Source organism: Oryzias latipes, chromosome 2, assembly GCF_053564925.1.
Source record: "Oryzias latipes strain Hd-rR chromosome 2, Olatipes_Hd-rR_3.1".
NCBI classification, from domain to species: Eukaryota; Metazoa; Chordata; class Actinopteri; order Beloniformes; family Adrianichthyidae; genus Oryzias; species Oryzias latipes.
Window position 1 is genome coordinate 23494481 of NC_136238.1, and position 22064 is coordinate 23516544.

Below are 22064 nucleotides of genomic sequence, written 5' to 3' on the forward strand. Positions count from 1 at the left end.
AATCTCAGAATTATGGGCTGTACTGGCGCATCATGTGAGCCACATCCTTCGGAACTGTGGAGTCTGAGGAGCTGCAGGAGTGAAACCAACAAAATTGACGTCTGTAAGTGCTTTTTGAATGCTCAAGGCTTACTGGAGGAGGTCATTTCGCTAATGGAGGAACAGAGGGTAAGTAAAAAAGAAATTGTTTTAAACTGGATGTTGTAAATGAACGGGCAGCCGGCTATGCTAGCATTTTGCAACAGCCATGCAGGGCTTTGCATAGCTGGTGCAAAAAAGGCTTTGTCTAGATAAAATTAGCACCCCATTGTCGTGCCCGTTTATATCAACAACTAACTTACAATTTCGTTTCCGTATAGCCTGCAGAAAATACTCTCTACCGTGGGACTGCCGGGGGACAGTCTACTAGCTGTCCCAGACTTACCCTCTTCCTCTTATAATCTCTTTTTAGGGTTATGGGGGGGCTACTTGGCATTGGTCCCCTTCCCATGTTTGCCGTATGGAAGAGGCCACCCCCTCTCAGTTTTATTTGCAGTTGGCGGTTGTATCCATAAAGACCAAGAGGGGTTGTAAAAGCAGTGTAGTTTCTGTGAGACTCGTGAAGTGGAATGTTGTAAAATCCTGATGTCAGATCCATGGTGCCAAAAAGGACATTACCACCAAGTGCAGCCAGGCAGTCAGCCTGATGAGGCAAGGGATGAGCATCCTTGACGGTCTTGGCATTCAGCCAACAAAAGTCAGTACATATCCTTAAATCACCTGACTTTTTCCAGACCATTACTAGAGGTTAAGCATACTCACTGACTGACTTACTGATAATGCCCTTGATTTCCATGTCAGAAAGCACTTCACACAGCTGCTGATAATGGGCTGGTGGTACACGTCGATATGGGAGGCGGAATGGACGATCATCATTGAGATGAATGCGGTGGACAAAATCCTTAGCCTCACCACAGTCGAGTTTGTCTCTGGAAAATACATCTTGGTATGTCAACAGGAGATGTACAAGTTTTTTTTTAACTTTTTTTCCAGTTGAGCAGTTTATACCAATGAGTTATATCACCAGAGGAGACATCACGTGGCTCCTCATGGGAGGAGAGCACCGCCATCTTGGTGAGGTCAAGTTATTGCTGCAGTGCATGCATGTGAACACATTTTTTGCATAATACCAGTTCATTGTTTTGGTTTCAACTGCCAAAATCAGAGAACTGAGTCCATGAAGGAGAGAGGGTATATCATTTCACAGGCAAGTAGTAGTAATTTTTATCTTTTAATGCTGCAGGGGCTATTATCAACATGCTGCATGATGTACGGATAATTTACTGTCGACATAAATGTTCATTTTATTTTGCTAAACCTGTATACAGCATACTAGGCTATTATAGTAATATAGATTTATACATTTCTGACTCAGTGACTGAACTTTTCTTGCAGATTTCCAATGGATTCAGACTTAAGGAAAAAGTGGATCTTAGCAATAAAAAGAGCTAACCCAGATGCATCACTGTGGTACCAACTAGCAATACAGTCTGGATATGTTCAGAACATTTGTGGAAACACATTTAGATAAGAGGCCAGACTGTTTGCTTGAAACCCAACACCATAACATCTGTGTTACACAAATTGATCACTCACATGAATCAGTATAAATCTATTGTTTTTCTTGTTGTTTTATAGGGTAAATCTATTGTTCACTTTTGGACTTTTTTTGAATATATATTTTATTATTATTAATAGACTTATTTTTAATTATTTACTGACTTATTAGTTATGTATTGTTATTATTCATTGTTTGTATTGACTTACTATTGATTTATTATTATTATTGACTTATTGTTGGTTTTTTCTTAATAATTTAAATTACACGTCAAAGAGGTCTAAAAATTCTAAATGTTTAGAAATTATTTTTAAAAATTCTTTGCAATAATTTTTTTATTTTTAAGAAGTCCTGCAACAATGCATTTTCATTAAAGTTTGAGCTTTTAAGGCTGACTGTTTCTCTTCTTTAACAACAACAAATGATGTATCTATATATATATATTATATATATAAATATAATATATTTACATATATGTATAAATATATATAAATGTAAAAATATATACAGTTTATAAAAGCTACTTAGACACCACTAAAAGCAATAGAAATCATTGTTATGTGGGCGTCGTCGACCTCACCAAGATGGCATCGCGCTCCGCCACCATCGGCCAGGCTTCTAAAGCGGGCGTGTCTCCTCTAGTGATATAACTCCTTGGTTTATACGTTTTCTTTTTTACGTTTCTGCACGTGACCCGGAAGTAAACAGCACGAGCCGCTAGCAGCGTTAGCTTGTTAGCAGGCTAGCAGCGTTATCTTGTGTTGAGAGGACGGTGGTGTTTTGTTGGGACGTTTGTGAGGTTTTTGGACAGAAATGACGATACGTGGTTCGTGTGGGAACTCTCAGCATTTTCCAAAGTGTCGTAAATGAGTGAAGAAGTGTTGAACGGAAAGACAACGTGGATTGCTGTGAGTGTGAGACTAGCAGATGATCGATCGGAGCTGCAGTGAAGAGGACGGCGGTGTTGGTGGGAGTTGGAGCTGAAGATCGGAGCAGGAACCATGTCTTCAGAACCTCAGGAAGGTTCTGTCAGAGAACAACTTTCTGCTGATGAAGGAACCATCGTCCAGAACGAGGAGGAGCTCTGTCGTCGGCGCAGACTGCTGGATAGCAGCTGGAACCCGCAGCTTCAGCTACACATCGTTGGTACGTTCACTGATCCACCTGCAGACAAATAGATCCATGAACGTCTTTGTTTTCCTCGTCTGAGATGGTATCGGTTCAAAACTGTGGGTGGATTATAGCTCCGATGTTGTTTGCCATTTTATTTTCACCGCTAATGTTAGCTTGGGGTTGTGGGGGTCTGTCGCTACCATAGACTGTAAATAAAGATGGACGAAGCGAGTGTGACGTCACCGACAGACAACGCCTTACCTCCGGCTCCAGCAAAATGCTCTGAAGCTCAGTGTTACATTACACTTAGGCAGATTCTGCTCTGCAGAACCTCACTGGAACTGAGCCTGTAAAATACAATAGTGTAGGTATTGCACGTCCGATCCTGTCATTTTGCATTTCACCAATGATTCAGTTGGGATTCAATAATTGACATTTATGGCAACTCAAAAGCCAGATTAGAGTATTTCTACCTCACACTAAAACCACACAATTTAGTGTTTGTTAACTCCCCATCAATGGCGGTTCTACCCTGACTTACTCCCGGGCGAGACCCTCTCCAGGCGCCCCCAGAGTCACAACAGAACTTTGTCCATGTCAACTGACATGTTTTATAGCAGGGCTTGACATAGCCATTTGTCCGCTGGCCCGGTCCTGTTTTTCAAGCCGTACGGACCACAAGACTTTATTTTTCACTTGTCCGCTCGGGCCACTAAAATATCTAACGGTTAATATATTTTTCACCTTTTTCAATAAAGTATATTTTGCGAAAACGTGTAGATTTACCTCGTCTTCATAATTTACTTTTTCTGCTAGTCCTGTGTTCAGACTTCAAGGGCTTCTATGGGAAACCTTTTATCACTTCTCCTTCTCTCCCGCCTGCGCACGCGGCTGTCACTGCCGAGCACCACGCGACGCTCACTACTTTTTTCCCCAAACTTTATTGAATGTAACAATTCAATACAAAACAATGTTAAGCAGCAACAATGAAGGAACAAGCCAGTGGGTTATTATTACATTTTAGGCAGATATATTGAAACTGACACACATATCAGCGCGCCCCCTGGTGGTTTTTCACCGCGATGATCATAAATCCAACACCGTCACTGAAGATAGACTGAAGCATGTCAGAGATGTGGAAGACATGGCAGGAATAGATAGGAATATGTTAGATGGAGTAATGGGTGGAATTAGTAGTATGGACAGCAAGATATTTAATGAATTGAATACATTGAAGATGAAACTGTATGCACTAAGCTTTAAGCTGAATGTCAAAGAATCAAAAGCAACTCCAAATACCTGAATCTCAGACTCAAATGCATTAGAATGTCAAACTACTTCATTTTGTTTTTCTTTACAAGAGTGTAAGCAGTAAGTATTTTTAGTTAGCTGAATGATCTCAGTAATTTAATTTAATTTAGTTTTTCAATTATTGTTACAATTACAATTATTATCAATTACAGTGTCGGGCCAGTAACTTTCAGGCAGGGCCAGTAACTTTCAGAAATTACTGGCCCTGTGGGCCAGTGCAAATTTCTGGGCTATGTCAACCCCTGTATAGTCATTGAAATTAAGAAATTTATACAAAAGACGTTTATGAAAATTCTGCACCGCATTATAACAGTTATCTTACATTAAAAAAAAACATAAGCATGGCAAAAATAGTTAAGTTGGAAAATATTAAATAAAATACAATAAATATATAATAAATAATATAAAATAAATATTATAAAGGACAAATCTTGTATCACACAAAAAACACGCTAAAATAAATATACTGTAATTTCCGGACTATAAGCCGCTACTTTTTTCATATTACAGCCCTGCGGCTTATTCAGTGACGCGACTAATTTAAGGATTTATTTAACGGCTGCCTTGATTGACTTTCGGTCTCGGAGCGGAGACTGAATGCATGATCCAACTTCCAGCAGCAATCCTATTTGGTTCAACTCACTCACAAGCAGCCAAACAGCATAGACTTGACTTCAGGTCTTAGACCAGGGGTGTCAAACATACGGCCCGCGGGCCGTATCCGGCCCGGCAGGTGGTTTAGTCCGGCCCACCCACACATGAAGAGTAAAAATCATAAGGATGTTTAAAAAAAAGCACGTTTCTAGTCCATTCCTGTGGCGAGTCACCTAATGTCATGAACCTGTCATCCGAACACCAATGCGGAAGTAAACAGTGTTACATACAGCTCTCCTCCAGATGAAGCGTCCCGATCCAACATAAAACAATAAAGAGGAATGAAAATAGTCTGTTATATTAGCATTACAACGTTGAAAATGCCAAAAAGTGCTCCTCCAAGGACGGAAGCGTCACAGAAACGTAGAGATCTTGTCTTTAATGGAGAAAGAAAGGATCCAGGTGGACATCTGCAGGGACACTGATGGCTTCGGGCTGCAGAGATCCTGCAAACCACCCATCGATGAGTAAAACATGAATAAATCATAAATCAAACTAACGAATTTCCAAAAATTTAGAACGTTATCAATAAACATTCAGCTCACCTCTTCAACAAAGTTTAGTCGGTCTGCTGCTGCTGTGTGGCGTTCACCTGCTGCTCATCATGCTCACTTCCACTTAATATCGTAAATTTACGACTTAAAATCTTTTAATTTTACTTTTTTGGTGGCCCTAAATCTCCGTCGTAGAGCAGCCAGCGGGCGAAGCGATTTTTAATTGTCTTTTTAATGCTGCAGCCCGTGCAAGACAGGAGGAGCTAGTGATGATGACATTTGAGATATCTTTAACTGTCATTCTGCCTAGGCAAAACTGAATTATAGATATCTACAATTGTCATTTAAGATGTGTGACGAGTTGAATGTCGTTTTCTATGACGTCATTGCAGATATCTGTAATTCAGTTTTGGCTAGTCAAAACTGAATTACAGATATCTCTATCTGTCGTTTCGACTAGTCACAATTACGTTACAGATATCTTGAATTACAATTCCAACTATCCAAAATGTAATTACGACTAGTTAGAAATACGTTGCTGATATCTACAATGTTCATTCCGGATAGTCAAACTTAGCCTTTTAATGTTAAAATGGCCTGCCATAAAAAACAAAACCTAACAGCACTGTGTCTGGGTAGGCAGTAGTTTGGTCCCCTGTGAGCTTCATCACTGAAGGATGATCAATAGTGACACAATAAAGACCAAAATGTTGTCAAAACAAAAAAGGTTGAAGTGAAGTCCTGAGCTTTCCCGGAAAATGGAAAGTGTTTTATTTGTTCACAGAGCTGAATGCAAACCTGCAAGCTTGGTATGTCATCAACAGGTTATCCAAGAACAAAACATTCAGCACCACTATGAGACTCTCCACAAAGAAAAGTTTCACCATTTGCAGTTAAGGAAAAAAAAGATTTAGCAACTATTAGCTGGACTGATAAATAACCATCTGGATTTACTGCAGCCGTGACAACAGTGATGTAGCAGTGAAAACTAGCTATCTAATTGCAAACAAATAGGAGCAAACATCCAAACCATTTTCTGATGGTAAACTTATTGAAAAATGCTGAAGGCTGCAGAAGTCTTGTTCCCAAAAAACAGTCGACCTTAAACATGAGTCTGTCAAGAATTACAACTCCAGATCCAACATCTCTGAGGAAACATGGGCAGCCATATTAAGGAATCCAGTCATTTATTGTATTTTCAGTCACTATTGATGAAAGCACCAACATCACAGATATGTACAGCTGTGCATATTTATTAGAGGTGTTAAAGAGATCGTCACAGCAGAGTTTCTGGAATTGATGGACACAACAACAGCTGATGACATAGTCAGCTCTCTAGTTACTGTGCTGGACAATGTTGAAGTGAACTGGTCACATTAAGTAATTTTGGTCACTGATGGCGCTCCGTTAAAGGTCAGGAAGAAAGCAGGTGTTGCCACAAAATTCAGGCAGAAACCAGGAAAAGATTCTTATAATAATGAATGATAATAATAATGGACATTTCATTGTGTTTTGCTCACTTGAATGACAGTAAATGTGTTTCTGCACAGGATTTGAGTCCTGATATTGACGGTCTGGTGAAGTTTCAGGAGAGAAAGGAGGGTAACTCCAAACTCTTATGTTCACAAATGTTTGCAAGTTTAATTTAGTGCAATTTTTCATCGTTTGGACGTTTACATTTTAGACAGATGTTTCATTTTTTTCTGTAGCCCCTCTTGAATTTGTTATCAGGATTGCTTCAGTGTCAGATTTAAAATATTCAGTCTGTATAAAATTGAATAAACCAATATTTTTAAAGTGAAATTAATTTTATTTAAGATCCATTGGCCTCTGTGAATGAATGTGTAATAAGAAATGGTTAGGCTACCATGTTGGTTGAGGCATGTTTTCCAATTGGGTAAAAAAAACAAGAATAAAGCTTTATTTCCCCTTTACGCTACTAGTCCGGCTCACTTGAGATCAGACGGGTTGAATGTGGCCCCCGAACCAAAATGAGTTTGACACCCCTGTCTTAGACACTTCAGTCATGGTTCAACAAAAAAAAAACCATGCCCAGCCGCATCCCACAATCCTTTGGTGCCATTAGACCCAACGTGCACGTGATCGCCACTACAATACAGCACATGCTCAGGAGTGAATTTACCTTAGATTGACACGAGCCTATCTATTTAGCAGCTCCATAATTTACGAGATGATCTTTTAAACGTGCTTTTATTAATGTTATGGTTATTATGAAGCGCCTGTTCACTCATCATTTTGTGGTCAGTGCTTATTTGTGGCAGAACAAAGTGGGAAGAATGGTTAGGTGAAGGTCAACATGCGCTAACAACAACAAGTAGCCTGGATTAACATGAATCGATGCGGGAAAAGCTGCAATCTGCAGCTTGGCTGCACATAAATATGTGGGAATAACATCAGCATTAGGCCTGCACAATATACCGCAAATTTATCGTTATCGCAATATCCAGCTCTGCAATATGCATATCGCAAAAGACAGCGAAAATCGCAATAAATCGTAAACCTTAAATGTGTTAAAACAACCTTATGGCAGCTTGAAGCATTTAACAAATCGAATAAATCCCTTTATACATTTGACCCGTCCGATGGACGCCTTAACGTTGTTGACCAATTGGATAGAGGCCTATTATGTTAGATGTTTGTCTCCTATGTCGACGAGGGTCATTTGGAGTATAATTTTGAAACTGTTGCAATGAAATGGGAATTATGTTTTTGGTTATATTGTTATTTATTTATATACCGCAAATTATACCGTTATCGCAATATTAATCTCTAATATCGCATATCACGAGTTTTCCTCATATCGTGCAGCCCTAATCAGCATTTATTTTGTCGGGACCCGACTAGAAACACAAATCCACGTGATTGTTTGAACGGTTTCTAAGGACTGAGCAGCATTTTGCATTGAAAAGCTCACACCGCCCCAAAAACACTGTGTTAGATGGAGATATGGTTCTCCTGAATTCGGCTGCTCGTTCACATAGGCCGCCTTTACACTGCATGGTTCAAGTGACCCAATTCCGATTATTTTTCCTCTCATGTGGCACAGATCGGATATGATCGGTGAGCGTGTAAGCAGGACAAAAGCGCATGGATTCCGTTTTTCTCAGATCGGATACAGGCCTCTCTTATATGTGGAAATAAATCGGAAACGAATCGGATACGTGCATTTGCGTGTGCCATGTAAGCAGAAAAATCGGATATTCCCCACTTAATGCGAGTCGGACGTCAGTGACGTCAACTCAGGACACCACCAACTGAGATCACATGACTTATTAAGGTGCTTTTTGTGCGCTGATTTTGCTGCCAGCGTGTTACCTTTCAGCCTCAGGCTTCAGACCGTAGTCGGAAACCGCTGTTATGTCCGGTCCGGACGCAAACGGTAAATAATGAAGCGGGACACCATTGCTATGGAACAGGATAGAAGCCGTTTATTTCTTTGGGGGGCGTGTATGATGGGGGCCGTGTGTGTGTGAGCGCGCATGCGTGGTTGCGTGTGTGTGTGTGTAAGGAGAGGAGAGTGGGTGTGAGCGCGGAGCGGGGGAGTGTCGGAGAACCGTAAATTAAAAATAAGGTGTCTCGCCCAAAAGTTTAGGAGTCTTTCTTAACCCACTCTGCAGGCTGAGGGTTCAGAATGGAAAAGAGAACCCCGAGGAAATCTCCCGTGTGTTTCTGACTACGGTCGGAAAAGAGAAGTCATCGCGCAGGAAAGGTTCAACACTTGGATCCAACTGTTAGTACAGTACATCTGCAAACACTTCCTCATTCAAAACTCAGAGAGAGCCGAGCAGCCCTCCTTCTTTTCCTCTCCCGTGCATCCCCTCAGAAGCGCCCAGTGCAACGCCTTCTTCCGTCGCCGCCTTGCCTCCATGACAACCGCAGTCACAAAAGTCCGAAAGAGGTCCGCGGAATGCGGAAATGCTACTACGTAGTCCTCAGAACGTCTACGTTTGATAGTTTCAGCATTGTATAGTGTAAATGCAAAAATCAGATACGGGTCACTTTTAAAAGATGATGTAAGCGGGTCGTCAAAAAAATCGGATATAGTCAGAAAATCGGATATGAGCATCAAGACCTGCAGTGTAAATGCGGCCATAGAGCTGCGGGACAGATGGCGGTCTGAAGGCTCCCTCCCGTAACAAAGCATCTTCCCCTCCCCTCAAGCACAAAACTTATTAAGTCCGATTGCTCTGCTCAGAGACCCAGTTCGCTCCGTCCACTGGTAGCCGCGCCCCGCGCAGGGACCGGATGTCAGGGAGCACGAAGCGCTCCTCCATGGCGCCCCCCCTCGCGACGGGTGTCGGAGAAGATTGGAAGGGAGAGACAAGGAGCTCACGGGGCGAGTGTGGAGCGCAGAGGCGTCCATGGAGTAACATCACAGGGTGGACACATTTTAAAAGGTTGTTAAATTACCTCATTTTGCAATTAATGAAAGAAAATTACTACCAGAAGTCCCTTTCCCATGTGAGGTGAAATTATCAGGTGAACAGACTGGTTTTGATCCACTCTTCCTTTATGTCGAAAAACACCAAAACAATAGCTATTAATGTGGCATTATTGAGATAACCTCTGAACATCAATGTGCACAGTGAAGTCAAACATTCAACTGTAAAATTAGAAGGGGAGAATGATTGGTTTGGTTTACACTCTTCAGGGCAGATGGCAGACAGCGTGTGTGGGGTCGTGTGGGTGAGCGGTTTTCTGATGTCAATGTTGTGGATCGAGTAGCCCATGGTGGTGGTGGGGTTATGGTATGGGCAGGTATGTGTTATGGGCGAAGAACACAGGTGCATTTCATTGATGGCATTTTGAATGCACAGAGAAACCGTGACGAGATCCTGGGGCCCATTGTTGAGCCGTACATCCAACAACATCACCTCATGTTGCAGCATGATAATGCACGGCCCCATGTTGCAAGGATCTGTCCACAATTCTTGGAAGCTGAAAACATCCCAGTTCTTTTATGGCCAGCATACTCACCAGACATGTCACCCATTGAGCATGTTTGGGATCCTCTGGATCGGCGTATACAACAGTGTGTTCCAGTTCCTGCCAATATCCAGCAACTTCGCACAGCCATTGAAGAGGAGTGGACAAACATTCCACAGGCCAAAATGGACAACCTGATCAACTCTATGCGAAGGAGATGTGTCGCACTTCATGAGGCAAATGCTGGTCACACCAGAAACTGACTGGTTGTCTGAGTCCCCTGACCCCCTCAATAAAACAAAACTGAAGATTTCAGAGTGGCCTTTTCTTGTGGCCAGTCTAAGGCACACCTGTGCAATAATCATGCTGTCTAATCAGCATCTTGATATGGCACACCTGCGAGGTGGGATGGATTGTTTTGGCAAAGGAGAACTGCTCACAATCACAGATTTAGACAGATTTGTGAACAATAATTTAGAGAACTGGTTATTTTGTGTTGCGTTTATATTTTTGGTCAGTGTATGTGGTGCTTGTTCACCAGGGATGTAGAGCACTCCAGTGTGCAGACTGGACTGCTTGCACAGATTGTATTTCTTCACTGTACTTGCATAAGTAATTTTCTCTAAAATCTATATGCAAGAGGGGGTTATTGTGGTTCAAGCTACTCCTGAGCTTCCTGTAGGCATCACACTGCCATTTAATGTTGAAAACATGGCGCCTAAAATGGAGTAGCCTCTCCTGGAAATCTGTGGTGAACTCATACTCTGTAGTTGTTGTCTCCCTTTTCACTGTGTACTACCCAAAAAGTGTCTGAGACGGCAAAAGGAGGTGTCTGAAATATGGCCAATATGCTGAGAGAAAAATCTCATGTGCAATTTCTTTAATGTATCGGTTAGCAACCTTTACTGTTATAAACTTGTAAACTGTTATTTATTGTTATTCAATTCAATTCAATTATGCTTCATTAATCCCACAAGGGGAAATTTAAGTTATAAAATGTCAGTAGGAACTGTTGTAATATGTAACATTATTAGTTTCTTGCCATAAACTATCAAAATGTCCTTCCTTTCATAAACCATGTCCACCCTGTCAAAGAAGGTTTGCTGACAGGGTGGACATTTTTGGTTAATGTTAGCATTTATTGAGCATATTGTGGATCTTCACTTAGCAACATGATTCAGTTAGCAAGTAGACTGTGTACTGTTTAACTTATATATTTTAAATTTAGGAAAGGCTTTTTATATTAAATGATATTTCACCATGACAGGGTGGACATGTTAAGCTTTACAACATCTGACTACACACCTAATATGATTAAAATTACTAAACAAAAGGGAAAATATTTACTCTGCAACCAGCCACTGTTTCAGTCTCCAGTGAAAAAAACACAAAATGCTGGTTGTGGTGTCACATAAAACATTTGCAGATTTTTTAAAGAGACAGTTATCCCAAAATGACAGGGTGGACAGCAATGTCAGGGATGTGCGCAAAATCTTCAAAAGCATTATGAAAATAAAATTTGCCTGATCAAAATTACTTGTTTTATCAAGTAATGTGCTGTGACACGAAATGTTTACCAATTTTTTATTTATTTAGCATAGTTTAACCATTTATTACACACCCTGAAGTTAGCAGAACAGCGTGTAGGACATACCAAAATCGCATACACCCAAAGAAAAAAATTGCATAAACTAAAGAAATCACAATTTGAGAACCAAATTATTTGACTGATTTGTGTGCACGTCTTGGGTCACTTATGAGAAGTTAGAGTTTAGTTATTCTGCTCCATTTAGTTTATGAAAGAGTAATAGTCATGGGGACACCAAAGGCACTTTATAGTGATAATGACCCATAAATGTCCTCACGAAGTCATCAAGTCCATCGACTAAACCAATTGTCACCTTAGTGACAACATTGTTTTGTGTTCCCATTTTTTATTTAGGCATTTGACACAAAATTAACCCAAAAAAACATTCATTTTTATACCCTTATTAAATTTTAGGTTATAGAATGTCACCGTATGACTGACTTTTAAAAAAGTTTTATAAAGTAGATTCTATCCCCCGCCCTTGTCCCCCACCTGGCCACTTAGCTTGGAAGAGTCCCACAGTTGAACTGATTCTCCGCAGCCCCCCCTCCCCTCTCCCCCTTTCGTCACACATTTCCAGAAGGAGTGCGTGCAGCTGCAGCCAGGGGCGCCAATTCCCTACATGGCGGCGCAGTTTACATTTTTTTTTCCATCAAGTAATGAGCCGCGACCGTTGCCCCCCTTGAAGATGATCCAGCCTGGTTTTGTGCATGCCTATCGCGGCGGTGCACCGTGGTCACCGTGCACCCTTCACCCCGCGCCCCCTCCCTTCTCCTTCTTCACACATATTTGCATCTTCTTCTCAAAGACAGGAGAGAAAGAGCGCAGCTGCAGGGCAGAGGCACTGCCAGGTTTCGGGCTGTTACAAACTCTGTGATAAAAGTAAACCTATAGTGGTGCACATATTCTTTTAAAGGCGCTGGGCCGACGGCGCCCCCCCCCCCCCTTTAATTTTCCACCCTGGGCAATTGCCCGTATTGCCCATGCCTGAAACCACAACTGCTCACCATTATCAATATTTCTTTTACTTGTATTGTCCAGCAGCCGAGCAAAGAGATAAAGCTGAAGGCCTCTTGTGTTGGACATATTTTACTGTTAAAATTGGGGGTTATGAATCTTCTGACACACAAGGTATGGGCAGTTGCCTGGGGCGCCAATTCAAAGAGCGCGCCAGCTCAGCGCTTGGAGAAAAGAAAAATCTGTGCCGCTATGGTTTTATATTATATGTGAGAAACTTTATTTCGGTTAAGTTAAACAAAAAAACTTAAAAACATCAACATAAACATTGACACTGATCAATGTCAACATAAACATTGAAAATAATAATAATAATAATAAATAAATAAACATAACATAAACATTGAACAAAATTAACCGAAAAAGGTGTTGGGTGAAGCCAAGGCTTATTTCCCCAACCCTGAATACAAACATTACATCTACCTACAAACTGTTAGAACCTTAAATCAGAAAAGAAAAAAGATGAAAAAAACCAAAAACAAAACAAACACTTCTCAAAATGACCTCACAACCACCAAAGTCTCTCAGTCCAGAAGGTATTTTTGAAACATTTTAACTTTATACATTTTCTTAAAGTGCAGTATGGATTTTGCATTTTTCAGTTCGTCTGATAATAAATTCCACATGTTTACCCCCTGAACAAAAACACTATTTCTTAATGCGTTAGTTCTGACCACTTTCTTTTTAAACATATCTTTACCTCGAAAATCATAATTATCAACTTTTATTTCGAAGAAACTCAGTATTTTGGCAGGTACACATTGTTTTTTAACTTTAAACATAAAAATTCCAGTACTAAGATAAACTAAATCATAAAATTTTATTGCCCTTAATTTAGGAAATATTTGTTTTGTGGATTGATTGTATGAAGAGTGGTTTACAATTCTAATTGCTTTTTTTTGCAGAATAAAAATAGGTTTTGTATTTGACTTGTAACTATGCCCCCAGATTTCTAAACAATAGGTCAAATAAGGAATCATGAAGGAACAATATAGAATATACAATGTAGCTGTGTTTAAAAAATATTTGACTTTATGTAGGATGGCTAATGATTTGGACAATTTAGAGAGAATATAAGTTATGTGTGGTTTCCATGATAATGTATGATTCAAGATTACTCCCAGAAATTTTATTTCATTTACTCTTTCAAGAACAACATCCTCAATTTTTAACTCAGAGATGTTTTCCCGTTTTCTATAGCCAAATATAATGTACTTGGTTTTATTTTGATTTAAAGACAGTTTGTTTGAATCAAACCATTGTTTGATTATGGATAATTCTTTTGTTATGTCTGAAAGAAGCTTTTCCAGGTTATCTCCAGATAAATACAAAGTAGTGTCGTCAGCATATAAAACACAATTTAACAAATCAGAAACTTTACAAAGGTCGTTTATGTATAAAATAAATAATATAGGACCCAATAGGGACCCCTGGGGTACTCCACATGTAACAGGACACATATCAGATTTTTCGTTATTGAAATAAACATACTGACATCTGTTAATAAGATAACTTTCTAACCAGGAATATGCTATTCCTCTAAAACCATATTTCTGTAACCTACTAAGTAACATAGTGTGATTTAATGTATCAAATGCTTTTTGAAGATCAACAAAAACGCCTACAGTAAATTTCTTCTTCTCTATCGAGGAAGAAATATGATCAACTAGATGCATTATCGCCATTGAAGTAGATCTACCAGCCCTAAAACCATATTGATCCTCATGCAATAAATTAAATTTTCCAATAAAATTGTTCATTCTTTTAACAAAAAGTTTTTCTAATATCTTGGAGAATTGGGATAATAATGAAATTGGTCTGTAATTTGTAAATATATGGCGATCTCCATTTTTAAAAATGGGAATAATTTTTGCTATTTTCATGTTATTTGGAAAAATGCCCTCCCTAAAAGACATGTTAAATATATGAGTTAGTGGTTCAACAATGAACTCAATTGTGTTTTTAATTAATGACATATCAATGTCATTCCAATCTTTGGATCTTTTATTTTGAAATGTTCTTACAATTTCTAGTATTTCATTTGAACTAACCTCAGACAGAAACATTGAAAACTTGTTTGATTGGATACTAAGTTCTTTCAACTTCTTTATTGGCTCTTTTATTTCCATTGCAAGTTTATTTCCAACATTAGCAAAGTATTCATTTAATTCATTTGCAATAAGCATTGGGTTTCTGATCTGAATATCATTTTTTTTAAAATAACTTGGATACTCTTGTTTCTTATTGTTTTTTTTGGTTAATTTGTTTATTATTTTCCAAGTCTCTTGCATGTGTAATTTGTGTTGCTCAATTAACTTATGATAATACTGTTTTTTAGAATTTCTTATTATATTCACCAATTTATTTTTATAATTTTTATATGTATTTTCTGCTTCTTTACTTTTTTCTTTTACAAACTGTCTGTATAGTGCATTTTTCTTTTTACAAGCCTTTTCAATACCTTTGGTTATCCAAGGCTTTTCGTTATTTTTTTATGACTAATTTTAATTTTTGGACAGTTTAAATTATAAAGCTCTATGTATCGATGCAGAAAGGCATCATAAGCTTCATTCACATTGGTAGAAGCATAGATTTCATTCCATGTTTGATTACATAGAGCCCTCCTAAATGAATCAATGTTATCAGAACTGCAACACCTTATCCATTTTCCCTGGGTCTGTGTATACATTTTCTTTGAAGACACATTTTTCAACACTGCAAACACAGGCAAGTGATCAGTAATATCACAAAACAAAAGGCCTCCCAAAATTTCTTTATCAGTTCTATTTGTGAATATGTTATCTAGCAACGTTGCTGATTCTGTGGTTATACGTGTAGGCTTATTAATTATTGGGCATAAACAGTTGCCATACATTGAGTTGATAAACTCTCTTGTTTGATTTAAACCAGTTGGATTGATTAAATCTATGTTAAAGTCACCACATACTATTTTTATTTTATTTGTGCCCATAGTATTTAAAACTTCAGACATTTTTTCATTGAAGTTGGCCATATTTGTTCCCGGTGGTCTATACACACAACTAATCCATATCTTTTTTGAAAGACCATCTTCTATTTCTACTGTGATACATTCCAGAACATTATCAATAGTGTAAGATAATTCATCGACAATTTTGCTATTTATTGTTTGTTCAATGTATGGAGCCACTCCTCCACCTTTTCTTTTATTTCTATTGGTAGTATAAAGCTCGTACCCCTCAAGGTTGACTTCCACCATCTTGTTATCATCAAGCCAAGTTTCTGATACAGCAATCACATTAAATCTTTTTAAAGATTTAAGAAACAATTCTATAGAAGAAAAATTCTTATATAAACTTCTGCTGTTGAAGTGAATAACTGATAAGCCTTCTTGAATGTCCACATTGCTGTTAAACTGTTCCACTGTATAATAATTACAACTAATTTCAAGATCATTATAATAGTTTGAGTCCGGGTCAATGTCATTTTCAAAGTCATGCTTTGTGTTTTCAGATTGATCTTGGATGAATGAATCAGACTGATTTTCTGTACACAGCAATAAGTGATCCTTTGTAGCTGAGTTAACTTTGCAACTTGTTTTATTTTTCATTGTATTGTCTGTCATAATTATCAGGCATCCAGTCCAGTTTGAACAGTTCCAAACCCGATCCCAGCATACCTTCTTATGTCAGTCATTTGAAACGGTCCAGTTCTTTCATGTTCCTTATCATCATTGAGCGTGTAGATTCCACCCCGTTGGGTCTGATGTAAATTTTCCCATTCCTGGTCCAAGTTGCTTGAATTTTGTTTTGCTTCTTTAGCAGTCGAGCACATCTTGCTATTTCTGCATTTTTTTTGTAAGACTTTCGTTTATGTAAACTCCAGAGCCTTTTAATTTTTTTGATTGTCTCAGTAGCTCAATTTTTTGCTTTACAGAGATTACCTGCACAACAACAGATGGTTTCATTTTAGGATTTTTGTTTGGAATCGTGTAGCAGCTGGAGATGTTTTGCTTTTCCAGAGTGATATTCTTTGTGTTCAGAAATTGCAGGAGTTGTTGTTCCAGTGACTTTAATTCCTCTGTAGGAGCATCCTCACCTTCATCCACTCCAGATGCTACTTTGGCATAACTGCGATGTTTAGTTTCAAATCCAGTGATGATAACATCTTTGTTTTTTGCTAGTTGTTCCAGATCATCAATCCTTTGCTCCAGGAGTTCAATCTTGTGGTCTTTTTGAATAATTATTTCTTTCAGTTGCCTGATATCCTCAGGGAGATCCATGAGACTTTTTTGCTGAGTCACAACTTTACTTATCTCAGAACTCATAAAGGATAGTGATTTTTTAATTTCCTCCATCTCTTCTGACAATTTTTTGGTTGCCATTGTTTTTACAGTCCAAACTACTCACACGTGTCCAAGTTAGTAGATAGATTTGGTGAGGCTGCTTTGTCTTGATGGTTCAGGTGTTCTTCAGGCTGAACAGGCCTGTGGATTGATTCCCCAATATTCCACCGAATATCCAGCTTTAACTCGGAATATTCTTCAGATATTTTAAGAGTTTGTAAATTAGGCACTTGAAGGCTGTAGATCAGTGTAATTCCATTGGATCATGTAGATTTTAGTATGATTGTAGAAGGCCATTTAGCAGCAGCAGGCAGCAGCAGCAGCCATCTTGGATACATTTCAAGAAAAAAAAAAAAACTGTCATTGGTACGGCCTAAAAGCAGCTCATTGGCGCCCCCTGCAGCTGCACGTGCTCCTTTTGGCCAGGAGAAGCTAGAAGAGCAAAAGCAATAACAAACTGGATCACTGCTTACGTTTACAAGGGGTTGCATGCCAACAGTGAGGAAGAGAATGAGGGATTCCATTTGTTGATGAATATATTACAGCCACGATTTGACATAAATACTTTGCTGAAAAAAAATATTCCTGCACTGTACGCCCAGACCATAGCTAAGGTTGAGATGTTGATGCTGAAGACAGCAGAAAGAGTGGGGCTCACGTGTGACAGCTGGACCTCCAGGGCCATGGAATTCTACATATGACGTTCATGGGGCATTTTATTTATGTAGACTTGGAAATCAAGTCGTATCTCCTACAAACCTGAGAAATGCACATATCGCATATTGCAAGTTTTCCTCATCTCGCGAATCCCTATTGATTACTACTAATCTGTCTCAGCCCTGAAGAAAAAAAAAACACATTAGTTGATATCTAGTCTGCAGAACCATTCAGGTCAAGCGAGACGATGTTGGAAACAGAAGTGTGTGGCTGCACCTGTGCCAAAATAACAGCATGTTTTTTCTTTTTACTTTTACGTTTTTTCTTGCAGATCTTCCCCAGCCTTATCTGAACAACCAGGAGAGAGATTCCAGTGTGGAGGAGCACGAACAGGAGGGACCAGAACCTCCACTGACTAAAGAGGAGCAGGAGGAACCAGAACCTCCACAGATTAAGGAGGAGCAGGAAGAACCAGAACCTCCACTGACAAAAGATGAGCAGGAGGAACCAGAACTTCCACAGATTAAAGGGGAGCAGGAGGAACCAGAACCACCTCATAATAAAGAAGAACAGGACAAGCAAGAGGAAAGGGAATCTTCTGAAATTAAAGAGGAGCCAGGGGATTTCTGCATCAGTCAGGATGAAGATCAGATTGATCTAAAGCAGGAGACTGATACCTTGATGGACATTCCTACTTATGAGGAAGATGAGAAGAGTGAAGCAGATCTAAACAATCAGCAGAGCTTAGATGTAACTGATAGTCAGGAAGAAGAAGGAAACCAACATGAAGAATCAACATCAACTACAGATGAAGAGACAGAAGCAACATCAACTACAGATGAAGAGACAGACACAGAGAACAGAGATAAGAGGAAGAAAAAAGACAGAAGACATGTCCAAAGTGTGGACAGAGCTCATATGTCAACAAGTCAGTTTGACATTAAATCAGAGGAAATGTCAGAAAAACATGTCTCTGAGAAAACGTCCAGGAAAAATTCACCATCTAAGAAACGTAAAAAAGAAATGAAAATGGAGAAATACGTTTGTCTTGAGTGTGGAAGAAGTTGCACAACTTCTAAGGGTTTGAAGCGTCACATAAAAATCCACACAGGAGAGAAGCCTTTTTCATGTAAAGAATGCAGCAAAAGTTTCAGTCGTAATTATCGTCTCACTCGTCACATGTCAACTCATTCAGAAGAAAAGCCTTTTTCTTGTGAGGAATGCCATAAAAGTTTTAGGCGTAGTTCTCGTCTTAAATCTCACATGTTAACTCATACAAGAGAAAAACGATTTTCTTGTACAGAATGCAAGAAAAGTTTCCGAAATAGTTTTCATTTCAAATGTCACATGTTAACTCATACAGGAGAAAAACCTTTTTCCTGTAAAAAATGCAACAAAACCTTTAGCCGTAAGTATCATCTCACGCGTCACATGTCAACTCATACAGATGAAAAGCCTTTTTCTTGTGAAGAATGCCATAAAAGTTTCAGTCATAGTGTTCTTCTCATAAGTCACATGTCAAATCATTTGAAAGAAAGACGATTTTCTTGTACAGAGTGCAATAAAAGTTTTAGACATATTTTTGATCTAAAATATCACATGTTAACTCACACAGGAGAGAAGCCTTTTTCCTGTAAATTATGCAGCAAAAGCTTTCGTCGTAAGTATCATCTCCTTCGTCACACGTCTACTCATTCAGGAGAAAAGCCCTTTTCCTGTAAAGAATGCCATGAAAGTTTCAGTCAGAGTTCTCTTCTCAAAAGTCACATGTCAACTCATTCGGAAGAACAACAATTATCTTGTACAGAATGCAATGAAAGTTTCAGACATATTTTGGATTTCAAATGTCACATGTTAATTCACACAGGACAGAAGCCTTTTTCCTGTAAAGAATGCAGCAAAACCTTCAGTCGTAATTATCATCTCAAGCGTCACATGTCAACTCATTCAGGAGAAAAGCCCTTTTCCTGTACAGAATGCCATAAACGTTTTGGGCATAGTTCTTTTCTCAAATGCCACATGTTAATTCATACAGGAGAAAAACGATTTTCCTGTACAGAATGCAATAAAAGATTCAAGAGTATTTCTTATCTCAAATGTCACATGTTAACTCATACAGGAGAAAAGCCCTTTTCCTGTAAAAAATGCAGCAAAGCTTTCAGTCGTAACTCTCATCTCACGCGTCACATGTCAACTCATACAGGAGAATAGCTTTTTTTCTTCTACTGAATGCAACAACAGTTTCAGTCAAAAGTTTCATCTTAAATATCACATGAAAAGTCACACACAGTGGAGAGCTTCTTGTTCCACTACTCCCCAACATTATTTGTATGCTGTAGAATAAAGAATTGTGTGCATCTCTGTAAGTTTATTGTCCTACAATAAGAAATTAGTCTTGATTCTTTTAAATGCTTACAAAGGTCTATTTGTTAAGGTGGTAGGTCAGTTTATTTGAAAAAGTTTTTTTTACAATGTTATGTATTCATAAAGGTGATTTTTAGCAGTTTCTGAAGTCCTGAAGTGTTTAGTGGTTAGAGTTCTCACCTCACAGCAAGAAGGTGGAGGTTCAAATCCCACCTGGATACTGTATGTCTAGAGTTATTATATTCTCTCTGTATATTTATGGGTGATCTCTGCTTAACAGGTTAGCTACTCATTTTTAATTGTACCTTTGGTCTGAATGGTGTGTGTGGTTGTCTGTCTCCCTGTGGCCCTGAAATGATCTGGCAAACTGTACAGGTGTCCTTCACCTTTTCCCAACTTGGTACATTCTGGTAATCCAGTGACCCTGAGCAGGCACTAGCAGTGTATTTTAAATGGATGAATGAATACACTTTATTGTATTTCTTTGTCACAACCGAGATTTGTATTATGTTGTAATACCTGAAAAATAAAAAATAAATGAAATTCTTTTGCCTTTTTAATATAAGAGATTTTCTAAACTCTTCAATCTGTAAATTGAAATAAGTCCTGGGTCACTCAATAAATACATGCTCGTTAGCTAACTTTAGTCTAGATCAGGGATTGGTATCATTTGGCCCACATGTGAGTCAGCAAAGACTCTGGCACCTCTTTGGTGTTGAAATACTCATCACTTCATATTTGCCCTTATGTCTTGGGTTTGAGTAGCAGCCTTTCCTACAATTGAGAGTACTGTAGCCATGGTCCCGCCCACATTCACAGGGACACCATGCATTACAAATGTCAACTATGGCAACAAAAAAGGCAGACTGTAGAAATTCAGTCTTCATGTCTACAATACTAATTTTCTAAAGACTGCTGTGTGTGCTTTTTGTTGTGAAAGTTTTTTTTTGTCAAATGTCAAGCGCTAAGCAGAATTTTGAGACGAAGAATGTTCAAGGCAGTCAATAAAACCTTCTGTGTCCAGATACGACAAACAAGCTAGCTTCCTCAAAGTCTGTACCACTGCTCAAATTAAAGGTACAGAAGCAAGTTAATCTATGAAACGTGCTCAGTCGCTTAGCAACCATGCCGTTTGAGTCCTGTTTTAAACTCAAGATAACCAACTCCAAGCCCGAGGGATCACACTGACTGGTAGGCATCTGATTGGTACCTCATCCTACACTTGGTTTAATTTGAATGTCTAGTTCGCTTACTGCATTGATGTCTTCTTGTATTGAAACTGTTTTATTACATTTATCGTTATAATATATTTGCTTTGCTTTTCACTCCAACCTAGATCATTAGACGAATGAACTTTTGAACTTTGTGTGATCATACTTGGTGCTATGTGGGTCTATGCAAACGTTGCTTGCAATTGTCTTGTCTCCAGGAAAGCAGAAATGATACTTTTGCTTATAGCAGCCGTTGGAAGTGAGTGACCTCTGAAAAACAGGAAGTGTGGCCCGTGCCATAGGGTCAGCGGCAGAGCACCCCTCATAGGGGCAGTTAGTATTGCCAAAGATACTGTGCAGGCGGGTTTTCTTGTTTGCATTGTGATTATGTGTTCCTTCCTCCCTTAGAATTGCAACGCATGAAGGACTGCCCTATTTTCAATAAATACGGAGAGCAGACATTGTGAACTCAGAGCAGATGGGAGAATTGCTTGAGTGAATTGTCCGTCTGGCTCTCCGGCAAAAGGTACCAACTGAGTCTGTGTCCTTTCTTCCTTCTTGCATATGTTTGAGAAATGTTGGTTTATCTCTAGATCTAACATTTTGTCTGGACTTACTGCAGGTATCATGGTTTGTCCCTGTCCCTCTGTCTCCCTCTTCTGGTCATCTCTGCCATTGCTGTCCTCTGGCCTTTTCCTGCAGGTGTTGGTGTTTTTCTCCACAGGTGTCCAGGATGACTGGCGGGGACTCCTGCTTCACCTGCAGCCCATCTCCACCCTCTGACTGT

The 22064-nt window shown here is 39.1% G+C and overlaps 1 non-coding gene across 1 annotated transcript; it reads left to right on the plus strand.

Annotated features, from left to right (window-relative positions):
• Window positions 1-2293: 2293 nt before the first annotated feature.
• On the plus strand, window positions 2294-20609 carry LOC105355239 (uncharacterized). The gene is made up of 2 exons (XR_013652034.1): window positions 2294-2743; window positions 18034-20609. It is a non-coding gene; the product is annotated as an uncharacterized LOC105355239 (transcript).
• The last annotated feature ends 1455 nt before the right edge of the window (window positions 20610-22064 follow it).